This window comes from Triturus cristatus, chromosome 3_1, assembly GCF_964204655.1.
Source record: "Triturus cristatus chromosome 3_1, aTriCri1.1, whole genome shotgun sequence".
In the NCBI taxonomy this organism is placed as follows: Eukaryota; Metazoa; Chordata; class Amphibia; order Caudata; family Salamandridae; genus Triturus; species Triturus cristatus.
Window position 1 is genome coordinate 1,041,073,364 of NC_140583.1, and position 21,909 is coordinate 1,041,095,272.

Consider the following 21,909-nt stretch of genomic DNA (forward strand, 5'->3'; position numbering starts at 1 on the left):
GGTAGCTTGTGCCACGGAGGGGCCACGCACGGGGCTTAACTTTGAGGACAGCCGTATAGCACTAGGCCGCGGGGGGAAGGGGACTCTTTGATTCTGCTTGAGGTTAATCGCGGCCGGCCCTACGGGGTTGTAGGCGGCATGCTGTGTATAGTGATGTCCTCATGACGCGACCCCTGGGTTCTGAGACAGGCTGGTCCTCCTGATGAGTAACGTGCCAGCCCGCAGGGTTGTAGGCGGGAGTTACTGATGTTGTCCGTGATACCTGGTTAAGATTAATAAAAAGATTTAAACCTAAATTTACAATTAAACCCTACTAAACTCAGCTCAAGTTGTTGTGTGGATCAATGTGTGGCTGCAACACTGTATTGAGATGCTATTCAGTGATTTCTCCCATCACCTCTCATGCTTCTAAAAGACCGTCCCTCTGGGGAAATTTCTGTAAATGGGCCTAGGCTTTAACACCAACCATTGGTGAGTTGTGCTCATACGTTTTCAGCCATCGATTGTTTAAAATGTCCTTCACATTTAGTTCAGCCCAAGGCATTTCACATATTTTGCATGTCCCTTTCATGTTCTGCACTGGTCAAGTAAAGTAGTGCCTAATATGTTGCTGCGCCTCCGCTGGTTACATATTAAATTCTGTGTGCCGTCTGACGACATTTCTGTCCTTGTCGGGTGGTTAGTACCCTGATAGCAACTGTAAACGTTAAGGCAGCTTAAATTTTCTGCAAAATCTAAAAAGCATCACAACTGCCCCAAGTCACCTACAGCAATTCATTTTGCTGTAGAACTTTAACTGTAATTTTACATGTTAGAACAAATGGGGGTGTGGCACAGCAGTGAGGTGTATGGCTCCCATGAATGGTTCCAGGAACCTTCGATATGAAGCAGTAAAGCTGAATCCTCATAATTGGTGGGTTGGCATATTTGAAAGGATGCTCAGTATTTTGCTCTTAGCTGAGGCAGAAATGTCAAAGTGTCACTCTCTCGCAATTCAGCATGACCCACCTACTTTTCCATCATTCATGCATTTAAATATCTCTATCGTTGGCAGCTAAAAATGTCATAACATACAAATGGGTGGCACATCATCTGAGCTGACACAGTTAACATCTTAAAGACCAAGAGACTACTGCATATAGCACACCTGCTTCATCCATTCACTCTCTAGATGTGGGTGAGCCACTAAAAGCTCAAGCCAGGCTTGAGCCAGATGCCTGGCTCTGGATCAGCTCGAGATCCTCTTGGACCCTCAAGCTCATAACAAGCCGAGCTTTCAAGGGTGGAGAAATGGCCCAATGGATATTGTTGCATGCCGACCATGTGACATGGGGAATCAGGCTTGAATCCCAGCCTCAGCTCACCATCATATAAACCCGGGAAAGCTTTACATGCCAAAATAAAAGTGTAACGTAGTCTGTTTCTTTTGAGAAGCGCTCTCACGTTTGCTCTATGTAAAACAGCCAAAAACAAAACATGTATTCAGCTTGTCACCCACAGCTCTAAAAACATACTCCAAGAATTAAGGACAAATCATTACCTTTGATGTGAGAAAGAGAATCCCATCTTGTGGGTGAATTGCACAGTATGAAATTGGAAAATCTGGGATCAGTCCTGGTTTCAGTGTTTGACCAAATTGTGTAAATCTAGGCAAATAATTTATTTCATGGAGACTCTTTTTCTCATTATATCATATGAGATCACCTTCAAATACGCAAGTTCAAGGTTTGCACTGTACCAAAATCTTCTTTGTGTTTGATAGCCTATGATATTAGTCTATCAATAATAAGCATCTAGGGACCAGATGTATGACACAATTTAGCAGTCGCAAATGGAGAATTGGGCCATTTGCGACTGCTAAATAGTTGTTTGGCCTGTACTAACCCTATTTTGCAATTCAGTAACCTATTACCGACTCGCAAAATAGGGTTTGCGAGTCAGTATTAGGAAGGGGCATCCGTTCCTAATAGCAAATCACTTTGTGAAGTAGGTGAAAACCGGTTCGCAAAAGGGAAGGCGTCCCCAAGGGAACTCTTAAAAAATGAAAAGGTAGCTTTTCATTTTTATTTTTGAAATGCATCCCGTTTTCTTTTAAGGAAAACGGGCTGCATTACAAATAAAAAAAGTTGCTTTGTTTAAAAATCAATCACAGGCATGGTGGTCTTCTGACCCCCGCAGGCCACCATCCCTGTGAGTGCAGGCCATTCTCAATGGGACACAAATTGCAACCTGCATCATGAATTTTGATGAGGCAGGTCCATTGCGACCCCTTTGGGAATCACAAACAGTGTTAAACACATTGTAGTACATCGCAGTTTGTGACTTCCTAATAGCGAATTGCAAAAATTTGCTATTGGGCAATCGCAAATCTGCGATTTTGTACTTCTAGCCCTCGGCCACATATGGGGTATATATGACAGCTAATTTTATTTTTATTTCATTTAATTTAGAAATTTATAGAGCGCACAGCTGCCTTCAACGGAGGTGTCCCGACGCTAAGGCAGTCGGCTGACATAGGGTGCACACAGGATTAGGAACGATTGAAGAGCCAGCTTTTTAGAGCTCGCTGGAAGGCTGGTTCTGGTTCAGTCAAGCGGAGATGAGGGGGCATGTTGTTACAGAGTCTAGCGGTCCCCACCGCGAAAGCTCTGACCCTATCCTCTCCTTACGAAAGCAGGGAATGGTGAGGTGCTTCAGGTGGTTGGATTTCAAGGCCCAGTAATGTTGGAGTCAAACTCTCAGTTATGCCGGACCATGGCCCCTGGTGGCTCTGTACGCCAGGTTGTGTGCCTTAAATTCTATTCTCCTGATGACAGGCGGCCAATGAAGGATTCTCAGGTGGGGAGTGATGGAGTGACGGTAGGGTACCTTGCAGATGAATCTGGCTGCAGCATTCTGGATCATTTGCAGTCTGCGGGTCAGATATGCGGGGAGTCCCAAGTAGAGACCATTAGCGTAGTCCGGGTGAGATGCAATTAGGTCGTGAACTACCGTCCTCCTGCAGTCCAATGGGAGGAAATAGTGTAATTTCCCCAGAGTTAGCAATTTCACAAAGCAGGAGGAGGAGACTTGCAGAATCTGGGATTTGCAAGAAAGATCGTTATTGAATCTGAATCCCAAGTTTCTCACAAGTCTACCGGCTCAGGAGGGGGATTCAGTTCTTGTGGCCACCAGAGCACAACCGGTGGGGAGATCCTCTGGTTGAAGGTTCAGTTTCCGGCAATTTCCAAGCCGAGATGTTACTCAGACACCTTCTAAAGTTGACAAACGCAGCCTCCGATTGTTCTTTAAAAGAGAACAGAAGCTGGGCGTCATCCGCTTAGAAGATCACCTTCACCCCAAGTGGTTCGACCAGGGCTGCAAGTGGAGAGAGTTAAGCATTGAAAAGGAGTGGACTCAATGTGAATCCTGGGGAACCCCACACACCAGGAGTTTCTGGGAAGAGACAAAGGGATGTAGAAATATTTGTTGTCACCGGTTCTCAAGGAAGGACCAGATCCAGGACAGGGCCATGCCCTGTATTCCCAGGCGCTTTAATCTCACCAGGAGAATCGGATGGGCCACTGTGTCGAAGGCCAAGGACAAGTCCGCACAAGCATTGCTGGGTTTCCCTGGTCAATAGTCTTGCGAACACTCTCTGACATTTCTGGGAGTGCGGTTTCCGTACTATCGCCTGCTCTAAAGCCGGATTGGTTGTCATGGAATCGATTGTTAGCTTCTAGGGATTCCGAAAGTTGACTCTGAACTATCTGTTCGAGAATTTTCGCCACAGCCGGCAGAAGAGAGATTGGTCTGAAGTTTTTATATTCTGCAGGGTCTGCATCCGGTTTCTTGAGGATTGGCAGTAGGCAAGCCTGTTCCCAAGCTGCTGGAAAGATGCCCGAACTCAGAGAAGAGTTCCAGATCTGGTTCAGGGGGGCATTAAAACAGGGCCAGAAGTTTAAAGAACTGGGCTGGGCAGGGATCACTCGGCGAGACAGATTTACATTCCAATAATTTTGTTAAGGAAGCACCGAGAGAAAGAGGACGGAATTTGGTCAATGGCTCAGTATTGTCCGGAGTAGCATTGTGCTTGGATGGAGTCAAGTAGGATGGGAAAATGGCATAGATAGATTGAATTTCACCCTGGAAAAAGTTTGACAATCCAGCACAGAGGGAAGAGGAGGGAAGCACGGTACTTTCAAGGGCTGCTGGTTTGGTAAAGCATTGAACAATTTGAAAAGTGCTTTTGCTGAATTTTCAGCTAATTTAATCCTGTGAGTGAAGTAGTCCTGCATATTGCTTTGCTTACGTTTGTGAAAGTTTTTTAGTGCTTTTCTACAGGAGAGCTTGGCTGCGGGGCCATATGATTCTCTCCGGGTGCGCTCCATATTTTTACATAGGCTTTTCTCAGCTCGGAGCTCAGGGGAGATCCAAGGGGCTGATGTTCTCTTCCTGGAGGAGGTGACTAATCTAGGGGGGGGGGCAACTATGTCTCGGGCCTTAAACACCCAGCTGTTAAAGCTCGCTGGATCATCATCGTATTTCCTGACAACTTAAGCAGGACCATTAAAAGTGCAGGTGTCATACTGTCTCTGGTGACATTGCTCCAGTTTCTCCTTCTCTCTCTGTAATGCTGAGGTTTAGTGCTGGAGTGAGTAAGTTTAAAGTTGAATGGTATTAGTAGATTGTCCGACCACGTTAGTGGTAGGGAAGCCTCTACCATCAGGTTGGGGTCATTATATAAAATAAGGTCCACGGCAGCGTGTGTGGGGGTAATGACACATTGTGTGAGGTTGAGTCCATCCAACGTTTCTGCTAGTTGGTTAGCTTTTCTGCATTTGTCACTGTCCATATGTAAGTTAAAGTCACCCAGAATAGTGAAACTAGCATGTTTTAGGGAGAGGTCTGCTGCTAAATTGCAGAGCTCTGCGAGATGGCAAGCCGAAGTGTTGGGGGGTCTGTATACTAGGATTCGGGCCACTGATAAAGTGGACGCGATCTTTACACAGAAGGACATGGCCTCCAGGATCCCTATTCGTTCAATCTTTCTGCAGGAGATTTCCCAACCCTCCCTGAGAATAATAGCCACCGCGCTTCCGATCTTGTTGCCACCTCTTTTTACACCCACCAACCGGAAACCAGCCGGAATGGCCAGCGCCAGGTCAGGATTTGAGCTTTCCTTGAGCCAAGTTTCGGTGAGAAATATTACATCCTAAGAGTTCACCTCTGAGGAGAGCCAGATGTCATCTGCGTGTTTGGAGAATGATCTGCAGTTAATTAGGCAGGCCCTGATAGGGGAAATTTCTACCTGGGCATAAGTGATATGAGAAGCGATAGGAGACGAGTCATCTTTGTGTTTCACGGAACCTGCCTCTAAAAGAAAAGGATAGGAGCTGCAGGCCATTTGCTGGTTGACCACCAGGCGGTCGTTTGAATGTGGATTTACTGGCCTTATTATTCATACTTAGTAGTTATTCTCAGGACCAAACAATGCGGCCTCCAGGAGAGCAACGGGCAGCGTGGCTGGCACTGGAGTGGACGGGCGCAGACGGGCTTCCCTTTGGCGCGCCTTCAGCACCAGCTGCGTTCCCACTTCGCCATGGCCCGTTCATATGGTCACCCATGAGCGAGAAGCTAGAGCGCTGCCCAACTATGCGCTGCTTCCAGTCTCACAGTGACTTCCTGGCAAGGATAGTACCCCCTCCCGGAGCCTCTCAAGAGCAAGGTGAGTCAGGTTATAGAAACCTGTCCAGTTCAAATTCAATCAGTGCATCAGAAGTACAAACAAGTTTTAAAAGAATAACAGTTTAAAAGAATTTTTACATGCGACCGAGTCGATCGGCAGCCTTCTAGTTCACCAATAGGATTGTCATCAGAGAAGGGGCAAAAACGTTTCTCAGTTCATGTTGAAATAATTTCAGTTTTAATAAATACTTATCTGTGCAGAAATAGGTCTTGATTACGAGTCTGATGGACTTTGACCGCCAGACTTGCGGTGGTGCAGGGGTGGCGGTCTCGTGGCTCGCGATTATGAGGCAGCTATTTGGACTGCTACCACAGCGCTGACTGCGCCAGGGAACCTCCATTCCCTGGCGGTGGCACAGTGGACAGGTCTATACAAAATGCAAGGTGGGACCATCATGGTCTCCTGACCACATTACGAGTTTTCCCAATGCCAGCCTTTACATTGGCGGTCAGCCGCCATGAAAAGGATGCCGGTGAGGAAACAAAGGGGAACCTACAGGGCCCCCCCATGCCTCTGATGCCATGAGGATGCATTCATGTGGGAACAACCTGTTTTCATGCACCCCAAGTTCCAGCACGGCATAGATTCACAGTCCATGCCATGCTGAAACTGCTTTTTTGTTCCAATTGCCGGGCACATTTTCAGGGCACCACCGTGGGAACAACAATAGAAAAGCCTGCCAGATACGAGTTGAAATCGCAATTTGGCGGGTGGGCCATGCACGGCTTTGGCGGTGCTGTGCCGATGCAAAGCCGGCGCAGCACCCCCAAAGTCGCAATCTGGCCCATAGTCTATTGTGCTAAGGTGAAACATGTCGGCTTGTTAAAGAAATGAAGAGTGTCTTAGAGGGAAACAGTCTTTACAATGTGATTTTTACATCGCAGTGCCTTTGACATGCATTTATTACCACACAAGTGTTTACCACATATATGCCTTTACCACGCATTTAAGGTAAGTATGAAGGTTTGGGGGGTTTCCCCAAAAACATAAAAATTAAAAATATGTACACATATATTTAAACTTACGTTACTAATACTTACCATAGTTAGACTTATAATGTGTGGCAATGGCATGCGGGATAAAAGCAAGAGACAAGCCAGACCATTGGCACGTATGGGGCCCTCCTGGCTTGTGCTAGGTGTGCATTGCTCTATGTTGTAATCTTGCTACTTGGTACGCTCCTTTCCCCCCCTCCTTGTCTCCTCCTTTTGGTTCCTCCCTCTCCCTGTCACCAACATTCAACTGCTCCCTTCCTCAGTTATGCTGAATCCTGTGGTGGTGAATAGACGAATAAAGAAGAGTTACTCCTTACCTGTTGTTGTCTTCAATATAACACTGGCGACGATTCGCTGTGTGGGGACGGCTCACCACCACCCCCAATTTCTTCTAGAGATCCAGCTTTCCTGCTCTCACGGAGGTTTGGTTGGCCTCGCTGTAATAAACCTGTGGTGCTTCAATTTCACCAAGTAAGACTGTACCTTCGCATTTCAGCTGCCTGCCATGTGCTGATGGAAGCGTTTTTGCCTAGTGCATTTTTATTTGGACTGGGTGTTTCCTTACGTTAATTCTGGTCTTGCGTTGTGGGGAGGAGCGCTTTGATCGCCTTCGTTCAAATTTGAGGAGCGCCTTGATCACCTTTTAGCGCCTCAGTAGCAGTGTGACAATTTCTCTGCCTGGACCCCAGCGCTGCCGCTCCCGTTCCTGCCGCGGCATCTCTGTACCGCCGGCTGCTTGTGGGTGTGTGTCCCAGCGCTTTGGCGGTTTCCGCTCATATCTGATGCCTGTCAGAAGGCCTTTGACTTGGTCAAAGAAAGCATAATTTCTGCCCCATCGCTGGGTAGGTTTGACCCTAACAAAATCACAGTCCTTTGCACAGATGCAAGCAACAAAGGGTTTGGTGCCAGTCTCACCCAAGTGGGAGAGGGTAAGGAACACATTGTGGCTTTTGCATCTCGTGCTCTAAAGGGTGCTGAAATCAACTACTCGGTGGTGGAGAAAGAAGCATTAGCTTGTTACTGGGCAATCAAACACTTCCGCTTCTTTCTGTGGGGTATTCCTTTTACGGTGAAGATGGACCACAAACCGCTGATGTTTGCTTTCACCCCCAAAGGAGCCAACAAAACCACCCCCAGAATTGCTAGATGGATTTTGGGATTGGAAGGATACAATTTTTGTGTGAAATACATGCCTGGTCATCAAAACACGGTTGCTGACTTTTTGTCTCGGTCTCCATCAGAGGGAGAGAGTGCTCCTGTGAGTTGTGAATGTGATGAGGTGATACTGCAACTTACCTGCTTGAACAAGGAAGAATGGAATGAAAGTATGCAAACTGATGCGGAAATGTGTTCGATCAAAGAGTTCATCAAGAACGGTTGGCCTGAAAACAAGAGTGACATTCCTGCAAATTTAGGTAAATTCTGGGATGTCAGAGTAGAACTTAATATACAAGGTGATGTGATTTGCAGAGGGGAGAAAGTTATTCCACCAGAGAACTTGAGAGAGAAGATTGTGGGTCTGGCACACGTAGGACACCTAGGGCGGAGTCTAACCAAAAACAAAATCAGACTGGAGTATTGGTGGCCAGGTATGGACGCCATGACGGAACAAGTGGTGAGAAGTTGTGTAGACTGTAGCCGTAGTGACAAAACTCACCAGACCCGCAAGCCCCCCCTGTCTCCTGTCGAAGTGCCTGATCGTCCATGGTCAAAGTTAGCCTTGGACATCATTGGTCCTCTCAACTTAAAGACATTGAAGGAACGCTTCATCTTGGTGTTGGTGGACTATCACTCACGGTGGTTGGTCTACAAATGCGTCCATCAAATCGACACAAGAGTCCTCATACAATTTTTAGAAAGTGTGTTCTTTGAGGAGGGATTACCGGACACCCTCATAACAGACAATGGAGTACAGTTCACTTCGGACAATATGAAAGAGTTCCTGAATCACAGGGGCTTCACTCACCACAAATCTGCATTGTATTGTCCCCGTGCTAATGGTTTAGTGGAAAGGATCAACCGGTTGTTCAAAGAGTGTTTTCAGAGGGCAGAAGTAATGGGGACACCAGCTAATTCAGCGTTAGTGGAAATGGTATGGGCCTATCACACCTCTCCAAATAGTGTCACTGGGGTTTCCCCATTCACCTCTCTTAAAGGAAGGACCCCGAAGACGAAACTTACTCCACCGGTAAGGTCAAGAAAAGACACTTGTGGGGTAAACAGAGGTGAAATCTCAAGGAAAGTGGAAGAACACCAAGCTAAATACAAAGTCAGATACGACCAGACAAAACATGTAAAGAAACACTTGTTCAAAGTAGGAGATTGGGTCCGGGTGGATTTACCTAAAACACGCAGGAAAGAAGCGTCAAGATTTTCGGTTCCGTGCAAAATATCTAGTGTAGGAAAGAATGTAGTTCATCTCGACAATGGCCAAACATGGAGCATGGACAGAATCATTCCTCATGGACAAGGGGGTGTCTTCGACAACGGTAGTAACCTAGAGACAGAGTCTCAAACTCTCAGTCCCAGAAGATCTCTGAGAACAAGGAGCTCACCTATATGGACCAGAGACTACTGTGTTAAGTGAGAGATAAGTCAATATTTTCCTCCTTGTCCTCTCTCAAGCCCTGTTGTTCATCCTCATACATTGTTATTGCAGTGACCCCGTCGCTGGTTGTTATATTGCCTTCTCCTTGTAGGCTCTTGCCGTCCCTATCTTCCTCCCTCCGCCTTCGCCCCTTTTCTCTCCTGGCTATCTTTCTTTCTCTCTCTCTCTCTCTCTCTTTCGCCCTATGCAGGGAGGTGTGTTGTAATCTTGCTACTTGGTACGCTCCTTTCCCCCCTCCTTGTCTCCTCCTTTTGGTTCCTCCCTCTCCCTGTCACCAACATTCCACTGCTCCCTTCCTCAGTTATGCTGAATCCTGTGGTGGTGAATAGACGAATAAAGAAGAGTTACTCCTTACCTGTTGTTGTCTTCAATATAACACTCTACTTCATCAACACAGACAAAGTCGATATCTTTTCAAGGACCTCTCCCTGAACATGTTATTTTATTATTAAATCAAATCTATGATCCAGTTTTGCACAATACTTAAATAACCAGTAGATGAGAAAATAGTGTGACAATTTCATGAAGGTGCAAGAAAACAAACCTTAAGAAATGATTGCCAATTCTCCCATAAACAGTTCTAATATAAGTTGAAGTTAGTGCCAAGAGTGGCCCTTTCCATAGCGGCTAAGGGGCCAGGCCCCCTCACCTTTTTCCCCTCAACAAGAGTGTCTGTCAGGCTGAATAAAGGTCAGCCTGACAGACACTCTTCATTTTCAGGTCTGGCAGCCAGGACCTAGACATGTGCTAAATAAGCAGGCTGGTGGCTGCCTGAGCTGAACTTTGCTGGGCTGAGGATGTTACAGCTCCTGTGGGGGTGGCCTCCTCAGCTCAGCAAAGGTCCTTGAGGCCCTCCCCTCTTGACGAGGAGGAGCATCACTCATAGCCTCGGACCTGGGTGCTTCAGTTTTAAGGCCTAAAGTGCCAGAGGCCGAGTGTCAATGAGTGAAACCTTGTCACAGAGTGGGGTGAGGTCAGCAGTCTCACAGACCCCATTCCGCTCTGTGATGAGGTTGGGACTCCTGCCTTCCCTTATTGACTGATCTAAGGTCATCTAATGAGGGAAGGCAGCAGTCCCAACTCTCCTGGGGCATAAGAGGCAGAGCTACAATTAAGTGTTCTTTTTTTCCAATTTATATTTGGTGCGCGTGTGCGTGCATGTTTGAATATTTGGTAAGGAGTTTTGTGAATGGATGTGTGTGTGATTGCACATCTGTGATGGGTGGGAGAGAGTGTGTATGTGAGTGAGTGTGTATGTGTACATGTGTGTCCCATCTGCACCCTTCCTTCCTAAAATTGCTGGCCATCACTGGTAGGAGCAGTGGCAAATGAAAGTGGAAACAAATTCCAAAGCTTGGGAGCGAGAAGAAATAAAATCAAAAAATGTTCAAGGAAATCGAAGAGAAAACAAGAAGATGACTAAATATTCAGAGTATATTTGCCTTCTGGAGCTTCCCTGTGCAGTTAAAAAGTTTCCCACCTTTTGCAGTAATTTAACACTACCAGTAGGTTGTGCACTAATCATTTGGAACAAGCCAGCTTTGCTTGCATTAAATACTGATATTTTTCTGGGGCAACCTAAAAAAAATTCCTTTGTTTTACCAGACTTGGGACGGTATTATGAGTTGGGTGCAGCTGTATCCCAGGGTGGTTACTGCCCTACCCGACCAGTGGCCCGGTGCTCCTACAACCGAATTCTTGAGGTGCAATAACACCACGCCCTATTCCATCTGGAAAATATTATCAGAAACTTCATATACGGAGCAGGCAGGGACTGCGAGCTCAAGCACAGCACACTCTGTGCACAAGCTATTCCTCATGCACTGGGGCAGCTTGGATGTTTCCACCTGTCCGGCTCCAGCTTCACCTCTTCCACGAAAACCTCACCACCAACCTCCTCATTCACAGATTGATCCTCCCAGCCCATTTTACCACTGGCTCAGTGTCACAGTTGAAAGGGAGAGGAATTGTGTCTGGAAAAGGACCCACTAATTCAAGTTCCACATGTTATTCCCCATTTGAGGGACAATAAGGCAGATTTAGATGCAGGAATACTTTCCAGAAATGTTCATTTGAGAAACCTGTTAAACGCACACCTAAATTCACCCATTTTCTTGCACCTGTTGTCAGCAACATAGTATGGTAATGGGACGAGGTTAATCAGGGTCTAAAATACTGAATCTACATGACTAATGCCAATGTAGGATCTAGGGCATAATAAGACTAGCCCATCACCTGGAGATAAAAAAGCAGGGAGAAAGTTGGGGCCAGATTTCACATAGAGGTGTTATGGAGTTTTCAGCAATGTGCACCTTCACCAAGAGCTGCAAATGTTCTTGTGCCAACAACACCACTCAGTTATGGTAAAATATTAACCTATGTCAGAGAGCTTTCTAAATGACACTTCTTCTTTCAGGGGTGGTCACCTCCAATGAGAGTCCTGAGGAGCAGGAAAAAAGGGGAAAAGGTGTGGTCAGCCTTAGTCTCTGATGATGCCTGTGCAGATGCTGCATGTGTCCATCAATTTCCCTCCAGCTCTGGTGCAAGCATTTTAATAAATTCATGCAGAATGGCACCTGTATGGACACTCTCTGCCATCTGGTTAAGAGCCTAATGTTAAGCTCATGTATTGCTTTGTTTCAATCTGGTACCTCTTCTGGTGATCCCAAAAGGCAGATGCTGATAGTGACCATAAGGTAATACCACTCCTGTCTTGTAGTTCCTATAATACCAATACAGGGTCTGCGCTTGTAGATAACATGCACTGTGGGACTGGTGTCCAGACTGATTCCAGACACCCCCACCGGGCATGTTAGCCTATAGACCAGCTTAGCTTGCAATGCCACTATAACCTCCTCTCACCAAGGAGAGAATAGTTCTTGGCAACTATCGAACATGACAACCCTGATCCCTCAGGACCGTGGAAACAGTGCTTCACTTTTCGCTCAGTCACTCTTGCTCACTTTGTCTCAGAGAGATGCACGGAATAAACAGTTTGGACGTTTTCAATAATCATTTATTGAACAGTTGGTATTCTAGTGTAAAATAAGTGCACTGAAATCACCAGTAGACAGTAGCATAGATAAATGATTAGAAGCACTAGAAAGGTAAACAGATGGTAGGTTTCTATCATTTTACTAAAATCATAAACACAGGCAAGTATATAAAAACATGACAATAAAATGCCTACTCCTATGATGCAATCCTAACTAGGTGTACCTAAGTGTACCTAGCATGTGTGTAGGTGTTAAGCCAAGAATCCCTCTAGGATGAAGCCAACCCCATTACCTGATGTGAGACTGCGGGACCCCGTTCTGGTCTTGAGCTGAACACCCCGCAAGGGATGTCAGACCACTGCGAGCTGGAGTATCTACATGCAGGAACCTCAGCGTCAGTGTGTCGGCTGGAAAGTCCTGATCTTCTCTGACTATCTTAGCAAGATGTGATGTTTATATACCCTAAGGTGTCCCCAGAGGTTGTACCTTGCTGTGCCATTGTCGGACTTAGGATGACGTTGGGAATTAACTTTATACATAGTTATTATGCAGGAGATGGTGGTCCTGCTGAGTTTCCAAGAATCAAAGATTCCTTATGCATAATTTATGAGGCTTATTGTTCACGGGAAAAACCCTAGGTACTGTGTGCATTATTGTAACTAGGTAAAAGGTCAGTCCTTCAAATCTGTTATGTATGTAGTATAGGAGAGAATGTGGGTGAAGGGTTATGATGTTACCCAGGCCTATACTGGGATGCCTATATGAAATATAACAGTCTCCCTCACACACTGATGTGCAATTTAAGTAGGCAAAGAACAGAAGCATGGTCATGGACTGACTTCTACAAAACAACACTTAAATTGAGGAATTTAGAAACTGGGGCAGATTTACTCAGTTTTGGCACAATCCAGCACAGCAACAAAAGTTGCTGCACTGCGTTGTGTTGCATCAATGGGAAAAACATGATCATATCTAGAAAGATTCTCTCCTTCTGCACTGGTGAACTTTAGGCTGCCATGCTGGAACGCAGATACCCTTGCACCATAGTGATGGTGTGTGTGGTTTCTGTTAAGCAGAGGTATTGTACTAGAAGAGGTACCTTCCAGTACAAAAGCTATGATTTATTACTTATCCCACATTATATGTTTGTTGTGCAGTGCAGAAGACATCTGAAGGTTGAAAAGTTTTGGGAAAAGAAACTGTTTCTCAAACATTATGGCTGCTAAAAGGAGGCATAAGTTCTTTGGTGGAAAGCTCCGTCTATCAATGTTAGTAGAGTTATTTTTGCATCGAACCCATGTGTGGTTGCATCAGAATTCCTAGTACCAGACATGGAATGACCCCTTGTTGAAAAGTAGTGCATAGGCAGATCCTTTGTTTAATTGGAAAGTAAATTCTGACACACCATTTTATGCTGGGTTTGCGTAACGTTTGGGAAAGTGTTGATAAATGTTCCCCTTTATTGTGAGACCGGTGCACTGCATTTACCCAATTACACTTCTTGACTTGAAGAAGGGCGTAAAGCCCGAAATGCTTTGGGTCATAAAATTCACATCACTCAGTGAATGGTTAATTTCTACATGCTTTTGACAAGTCCTGGACTTGCATTGCACATGCATTTGAAAATTGGAAATACTGTTCCTACTTATTAAATAAAACGAGGATTAAACAATTAAATGATTGAAAATGGCTCATTTCTGGTCTACGATGCTGTTTCATTGGATTTGGAGGTGGTTGCATCCTGAGACTGATACAAGTTTGCATCAGTCACATATTTAAAGTAAGAAAATGCCAACTTTCTAAAAGTGTCATTTTCTGAATTGTAATTTAAAATCCGACTTCACCATAAGTTATGATGATTTCAGACACGCCAGACGGAGGCCTTATCGCTTCCCTATTGTAATATGGTAATTCCAATGTTATCTTATGGGAGGGACAGGCCTTGCAGTAGTGAAAAACGACTTTGGGAGTTGTTCACTACCAGGACATGTAAAACCTAAAAGTACATGTCCTGCCTATAAAATACATTGGACCATGCCCTCTGGGTTGTCCAGGGCCTACCTTAGGGATGACTTATATGTATAAAAAAAAGAAGGTTTGGGCCTTGTCTAAAGGTTTATTTTGACAGGTCGACATGGCAGTGTAAACTGCATACACAGGCACTGCAGTGGCAGGCCTGAGACATGGTTTGAGGGCTACTTAAGTGGGTGGTACAAGCAGTGCTGCAGGCCCACTAGTAGCATTTAATTAAAAGGTCCTGGGCACATGTAGTGCACGTTACTAGGGACTTATAAGTAAATTAAATATGTCAATTGGGCGTGAACCAATGTTACTATGTTTTAGAAGAAAGATCACATGCACTTCAACCTGGTTAGCAGAGGTAAAGGGCTCAGTGTCCCAACACCAGCAAAAACAAGTTCAGAAATCACGAGTCCAGATCTCAGGGTATGGCACTCCACTCACACAACCTCATATACTATCCGTCCCTGTCAGAGTAGACGAGGATCCCTTGGTCCTGACGAAATGCCGAGATAACTTGGACTTTAAACAAGCATGAAACATGTTGACCCCATTCACAGCACACATTCCAATTTGAGCTTATATAATTTCTCCCTCTCCAGCCACGACATTCTAGTACTTGTTTTTAATATAACATAGAAACCCAGTGAATAAAGGATTCCTTGTGTGTTTCCTATAGCTATTTTTATTTCACTCTTGCACTTTCCCGTCTCTACTCACACCAGTTGTTTTGCCTCCACACCCAGCAGACTTCACATCATCAGAAATAGAAGGCCTCCCACAAAGAGCCCCCCGGGAGGGCTCATTGGGCATTGCAGCACCGGCCCGAGGAGCTGCCCGATGATGAAGCATGACATCGTTCGGGGTGTGTGAGGGCACTTGCTCCTAAAAGGAGCTATCCACCAGCCGTTCGTTCAACTTCCAGGCACCTGGGATATAACCCCTCCCTCTCAAAGCCTTCCTTAGGAACTGCATACTCCTTTTCTTGCCAGGCACACTGATATCCCACCTTCTTCTTACAACCAAAGAAACCAACAAAGCCTCTGAGGTCAGCAAACTCCACCGTCTTGAGCTTAAATTGATTGAAAGACCATGGTGGATTTTAAGCATGGAGAAACTGTTTAAACTGGTGCGGGGAAAGGCAAACGCTTTCACTAAACAATGAGATTGCCTTCTGGGCTACTTCAGCAGAGACTTTAAGAAATGTCCTGCCCATAGTGCCTCAGAGCACTGAAACTCTTGGACCTCTCTAAGCTTGATGACTATAATGCTATATACTGCCAACATCATAAAGATGTATATAGTCCAGACGCAGCCTCAACTGGCGTTCAAGAAGACGAGAACTCCAATGTCGCAGCAACCTGATTTCGAGCAGGCGCAGAGGGCAGGTTGAAGGGAGAAGACAGCTGAAATGGGGGAAGGAGGGAATTGTTAGGAGAGTGCCTGTCGTTCACTTCAGAGCTTAATGTTCTTATTCATATTATCCAATAAATGTTTAAACATGGCAAGAAAAAAAAAAAAAGTATTTATACCTAAATCTCATGATAATAAACAATTTTATTCAAAACACGTTCCAGGAGAATCCTGATTCCATTCATTCAAGTCCCTCTTTAGTGTTGTCATTTCTTGTTGATGTGGGCCATGACCAGCCTGAAAATTATATTACATGTGCCCAGCTTGGCCCGTTACAATTTAGCACCTGGTGCACCCTTGTAAGCGTGACAGAGTGAATGACTTTCTGGCAGTCTGGCACCTCCAGATGGGCCAGCTTGAAAGGCTGTGTTGTTTTGTTTGTTGTTTTTAAGCCCTGTTGGCTGCTTCCTTTTTTCTTACTGTGCCTTGATGGGACTAAAAAACTGCCGAAACACTCGCTCCTTCAAGCCGGCCCATCTGGCAGTGCCAGACTGCCCGAAAGGCAGTCGAACAGTGACAAGGAAGATGTGACTTCTTACTGGGGAGCTCGCTTGGTGCCGTCTTTGTACTGTGGTGAAGGAGGCCTGTTGTGAGTCTGACCTCTGTCAAGCTTAGCTGCCACATAATCTGCAGTGCAAGAAATGTCAGACACTCCAGTGCTCTATACTCATTCGTTCTCTGCCACCACACATTTGCACCACTAGTGGGGCCCCCTCAAGTCCGCAGGCCTCCACCCTGCTTCTTGATCTCTTACTTGCCAACTGCAGTGATTCTTCATCCGCCTAGCAAGGGTGACAATAACACCAAACACAGCATGATCACAGGGGCTTCCACTGCAGTCTTAAAGCCTGCCACTAGGAACAACACAGCCCAACAAAAGCAAGGGACCAGGAAAACTTTATTAGTTATAGACACCATAACTTTAGGCCAAAAACCCAATATTCTCTGGCAGTAATGTTGATACATGCCATCAATATATAGAGAGCTGGGCATGCGGAACAAATCAATAATATACACATAGGACTGGGAGACAAACAGAAGGAAAAAGTTAAAAGCAATCTGCAATGAAGGGTTCCTACTGCATTTACTGTACCCTACTGGAACTTAATATAAACATTCAAGGATGGAAATTCATCCATCAAAGCACTGATGTCACTGGAGGATGTAAATGACCCAGGAGGACTGCTTTCTCCATTAAACTAATCTCTGAATAGATGAATGTTACCACTTTGACCCCAAATAGTGTTACTGAACATCACGTCAGTGGTGGTCTTTACTTAGGCCACTAATTGCTGTAACTACTCCAAATCAAGCCCAAGCAACACAGGGGCTGGAGGTCGGCCTCAGTAATAGCACTTGAAATGATGGAGGTGCATCCTCTGGTAATCAAAGTCTAGGACTCATCGTTTGGCAGAAAAAAGTCAACTTAGAAAATGTGTTTCTTCCCAAAGTTTTAAGTAACTGTGTAATAACATCTGTACTGCCCTAATAATTAATACTATTTCAGATTCATTTTACTATCACTAGACATTCAGGCCCAGTTTTAGTAATACTTTGCACTGGATTTGCATCACAAAAGGGAATCAAACCCAGCACGAAGTGTTTTTGTGCGGTTCACTTTCCAACACAAATCATGTTTTGCATTGGAAAGTTGCCTAAAGTAGAGGTCAGGGGTTAGACAAAGTATATTAGCTAATGTGACCTGCTGCAGGCAGGGGAGGAGAGGGAGGAGAGGAAGGGGGTATGATCTGAGATGTTGCCACATGGTTTTGATCGACCGTTTTGTTTATTTGGAACCTAAATGCACGATAAAAAGAAATAAAAAGAAATTAAAAAAGAAAGTGGACTAAAGTAACGTAAGTAGCGATATGCACAACTTTGCACTACTTTGCACTGTGGTGGCCTACTATGGGTATTACATGAGTTTCCCAATGCACCCACTGATGGGTTTGGCAAGGCAGACAAGAATTTGCGCCAACAAAATACTTCTCCTCCAAACAGACGTAATAGTAGGGTGAATTTTAAAACTCTCCACATTTTTCCAATTTTGCATGAGTGCTTCACTCTACAGCACAAATACAAAGTAGAAATAGTATAAAAGCATAGTATTTTGACTAAAATGGCCCCTTTTCAGTACAAAACCTTTGCTTGATAAAAGATACACCATTTCACCATGCTCAGATGTGTGCATTGGTGTATGGCAGCAAAGTGTGCCAGCACAGGGAGAAAGAAAAGCAGCACCACAGGCTATATGTACGAAATGTAGGAATTGCATTTTCCAAATTGCGATTCCTAATGTAGGAAACCATGCCACTTTCAAGTAGCGATTCCTATGGGCCATAAATCAACCTACCTCATGACTAATAATGAGATAGGCCTCAGTTCGCGACCCATTAGGAATGATAGCCATCACAAGTATGGTGGTCTGCTGGGGTCAGCAGACTACCAAGTCTATATTTGCTTTTAATTAAACAAATCTTTAAAAAAAACGAATTAATAAATGCAGTTTTCCTTAAAGGAAATGGGATGGGTTGACAATAGAAAATTAAACATTTCAGTTACATTTTTTAAGAGTTTGCAGTGGTCTGTTGGATCAGTACCTGCTCTTAAATATGTGTTGAACATTTTCAAAGAGAAAGGGTTTCCATGGGGATTCCTTCCCATTTGCAAATGATTATCGTCTCTTTCGAGGTGTCAGTAAATAATGAGTGGTTTGCTGCCTAATTCGGTTGCAAATCATTCATGCATAGCACTGAAATTCAGTATTTGGAAGGGACACCCAAACACAGCACTTCCAAATAATAAATCGTTAAACCAAACTGCTATCACATTTTGACATTTCTACATTGAAAAATGATTTTTCTGGTCGCAAAATTGCCGATTCCGTATATTGGCCCATTTCTGACAGCAAAAAAGTTCTGTACATATGGACCCATATCGTAGTTGATTTGGAGCTGTTCTGCTCTGTCATTTTGACCCAACGCAGCACAACAACTTTGATTGCTGTGTTGTGTGCAAAGTTGGTAGATCTGCCTTAAGTGTCAACAACAAAGAGGAAGATTTGCAAACATTTTGCGCTGGGTGAGCATCACAAAAGTGGCGCTAAATATTTTTTTTCGATATTTTCTTTCCAGTGCAAAACTTATTTTGTACTGGAGAGCTCACTCAAAGTAGTGCAAAGTAGCACAAAGCAATGCTTTGCGTTACTTAGGGCCAAGGGGGCGTTACTTAGGTGGTACATGGCCGTTCCCATGCAACCACCCATGCCTTTTGATGCAAATACATATTTACAAAGATTGTAGACATGGTTTTGCACCAAGAGTTAACGTTCCTTCAAAGGAGGTACTAACAGGAGAAATGCTTTCATTTCTCCATGTTCTTCCGACTTTGCATGCATGCTGCACTGTGCAGCACGCATACAAAGTGGGAAAAGCTTTGCACCGTGTCTGGGCATCGTATTTTGTACAAGAAGGATACCCTTCCTGTACATAACCTATGCTAGACTAATGCATACGTCCTAGCTCTATGGCGCTAAGGTGTGTGTGTGTGGCGCATGGCAGCTGAAAACAGCGCCGGCGCAAGGGAAAAGGGAGGAGAGAGCCATATCTCTGAAGGTATGGCACTATCCTGCTCACTCCCTGCCGCGCAATGCAGCGCAGCCTCGTGTGGGGCTGCACTGCATTTCGTGATTGGTTTAATTAAGGCCTCCAACCTGCTCTTGTGACCCATTGGTGCATGCGATATACCTATGACTTTAATCCTCCTTGGATCTGCAATGCAACTTCTCTCTTCGAAGGTACCAACCCAGGGGTTCCCATAGGGAATCCATGCACAGTCATATTGACTCTGCCAGGTTTTCTGCATGGGGTGCCCCTTCGCTTCAATCTTTATGCATTTACCGACATTGACTCTCAGTTGTAGAATCACATTTTCGAGAAAGAGATTCTTTGGGAATTTTCGGGCTTCATGGATCCGTCTGCTGACATAGACTCCGGGCCCCAATTTGCCATCCCTCGTCAATTTGAAGCCATTTCTGATAATATCCTCAGCAGCATCCACTGTGGTCCCGTGGTACATTTCGTAGAGCTTTCCATCTTTAGGGACAGAGAACAACCCCAGAGTCGAATCCATGTAGAACCTCGATTTTGATTCTGCAAACAGATCTTCTTCTGCGTAGCAACTCATTCTGCCTTCTCAGTAAGCAAAAAGGGAGAAAGAGGTAATTGAGCGCAAAATTGATATGAAGAGAAACAGTTCACACTTTCTTAACCATCAAAACAATGTTTACTTTCTGTACCTGATTACCATTGCCATGTCAAGGAAGAAAAATGTGAGTCTGGGTGAAATTTTTATTCCACAAGTGAAACTTTCGGAATTTTTGCTACACAAAATGTGTGAAATTTCTCAAAATTTTGTACTACGTGATTCTGCATCATTTATTTTAACAGATTTTGCACAAAAAAAGTCCAGAGAGGCACCAGCTTGGGAGACTGGTCCGCACAAATATCTCATTGACAGACATTTTCTCCTTGTTCCAGTATCCTGTTTGTATCTTGTGATATTTCTTTATACAGGATGCAACCTTATTTAAAATATTTAAAATGGTAGATGCAACCAGACCACATGCTCCTGGAGTTTCACTAAACTTCATGAGAAAATATTCAGTGAATTTAAACACCTGTCAAACAATTTCTCCACCACCTGACACAATTCACCTCATTCCTGACTTTCAGGAAAGACTCTAAACCCGTTTTTCTCTTCATGTACCTCACCAAACCTTGGACTGCTCACATAAGTAACATCACCATTCTATACAGAATACATGGATTAGGGGGTTACTGAGATCCTTATAATTGTAACTAATCTCATGATCTGTTTATAATCAAATAATGATGTTTTCATGCTCAATTTCTAGGTCTGCCTATGGGCAGCAATGGGTGTCTGGAAAAATCTCATGCTAGCAATCATCACTGACAAAATATTCAACGTACAATATACAACATACAGAAGGGACTTTGGGCCAGCATCCTTCAACTGAAGAAGTGTAATCTTGATCCCACCTGAGATATTGTAGGAGTGCATGATACTCGAGCATAGTGAGCACTCAAATATATTCTATTGTAATTAATGTCACTAAAAGTAGTGGAGTAATGCATACCTAAAGTATTCCACACAAAATACATGTGTTGAGAGCATGATTATTAAAGGTTTACGTGATATTTACATACTAATGTAATAGGATAAGCTAAAATAAATATGTCTTATTGTGACTTTTGAAATTAGAATGTGTGTATACTAACCTTTAAACATTTATTTGTATAAGGAGAATTTAGTCCAAGTGCAAATAAACTGACATCTTTGCAATTCTTTCGACATGTATTAAGATGCTGCATTTGTTGAATGTATAAATATGGGCACGTTTTCTGTACCCTGTGCACTGTTAACTTGTCCAAAGTGTAGGCTTCCAGTAGCAAATCAGTTCATGCTCACATTTATAGACTTAACATTTAAATTTCATTTGACTTTCTTTGCAGAGTGTATTTTGTTTCGACTGCAGGGATGAAGAACAAACCTCATTAGATTAGAATCGGAGGGTTTTGTTTGCACCAGATCACAAGGTATGAGAAAATGGATTTGGCAAGGAGAAGTCTGGTAGCGAGTAAGGAGGCAAGTTCTCATGGGAAAGGAGAGGAATAACCAGGGACGAGCAAAGTTATTTTATTTTTATTTATTTGAGAAGTTGTATATAGTGTGAACATGACCTGTCAGGGTATCAAAGCATTGTACAGAGAAGCAGACAAGTTAAACAAGTAAAGGTGTAAATAGCTAATACTGTACATATAAGAGGTTAAGCATACAAAAATGAGAAAAAGAACAATAAACAACATAGTAAATATAAAGTAATAGAATTTCATAGCAGAATGGGAGACCAGGGCTGTAAACAAGAAATAATAGTCAGTTTGAGTGGCTTCAGGTCTATTGCTGAAGGTCAGTATTCAGGAGCAACCGTTTGACTTATTTTTTTGAATAAGGAGGTCAAGGGTTAGAACTGATTTCAGGAGAGAGAGCGCTCCATTTTCATGGGGCAAGACCTGACAAGGAGCAGTTATAAGATTTCTTCTTTTTGAATTTTGTAGTTTCAACAGTAGA

General features: G+C 44.1%; 1 long non-coding RNA gene across 1 annotated transcript in view; it reads right to left on the bottom strand.

The window, feature by feature from the left end:
* Positions 1-16,639: 16,639 nt before the first annotated feature.
* The window catches only part of LOC146861464 (uncharacterized), a 28,844-nt gene continuing 23,574 nt past the window's right edge, over positions 16,640-21,909 (bottom strand). The window contains exon 6 of the long non-coding RNA XR_014978966.1: positions 16,640-19,949. This is a non-coding gene — a long non-coding RNA (uncharacterized LOC146861464). The remainder of the gene's footprint in view (positions 19,950-21,909) is intronic.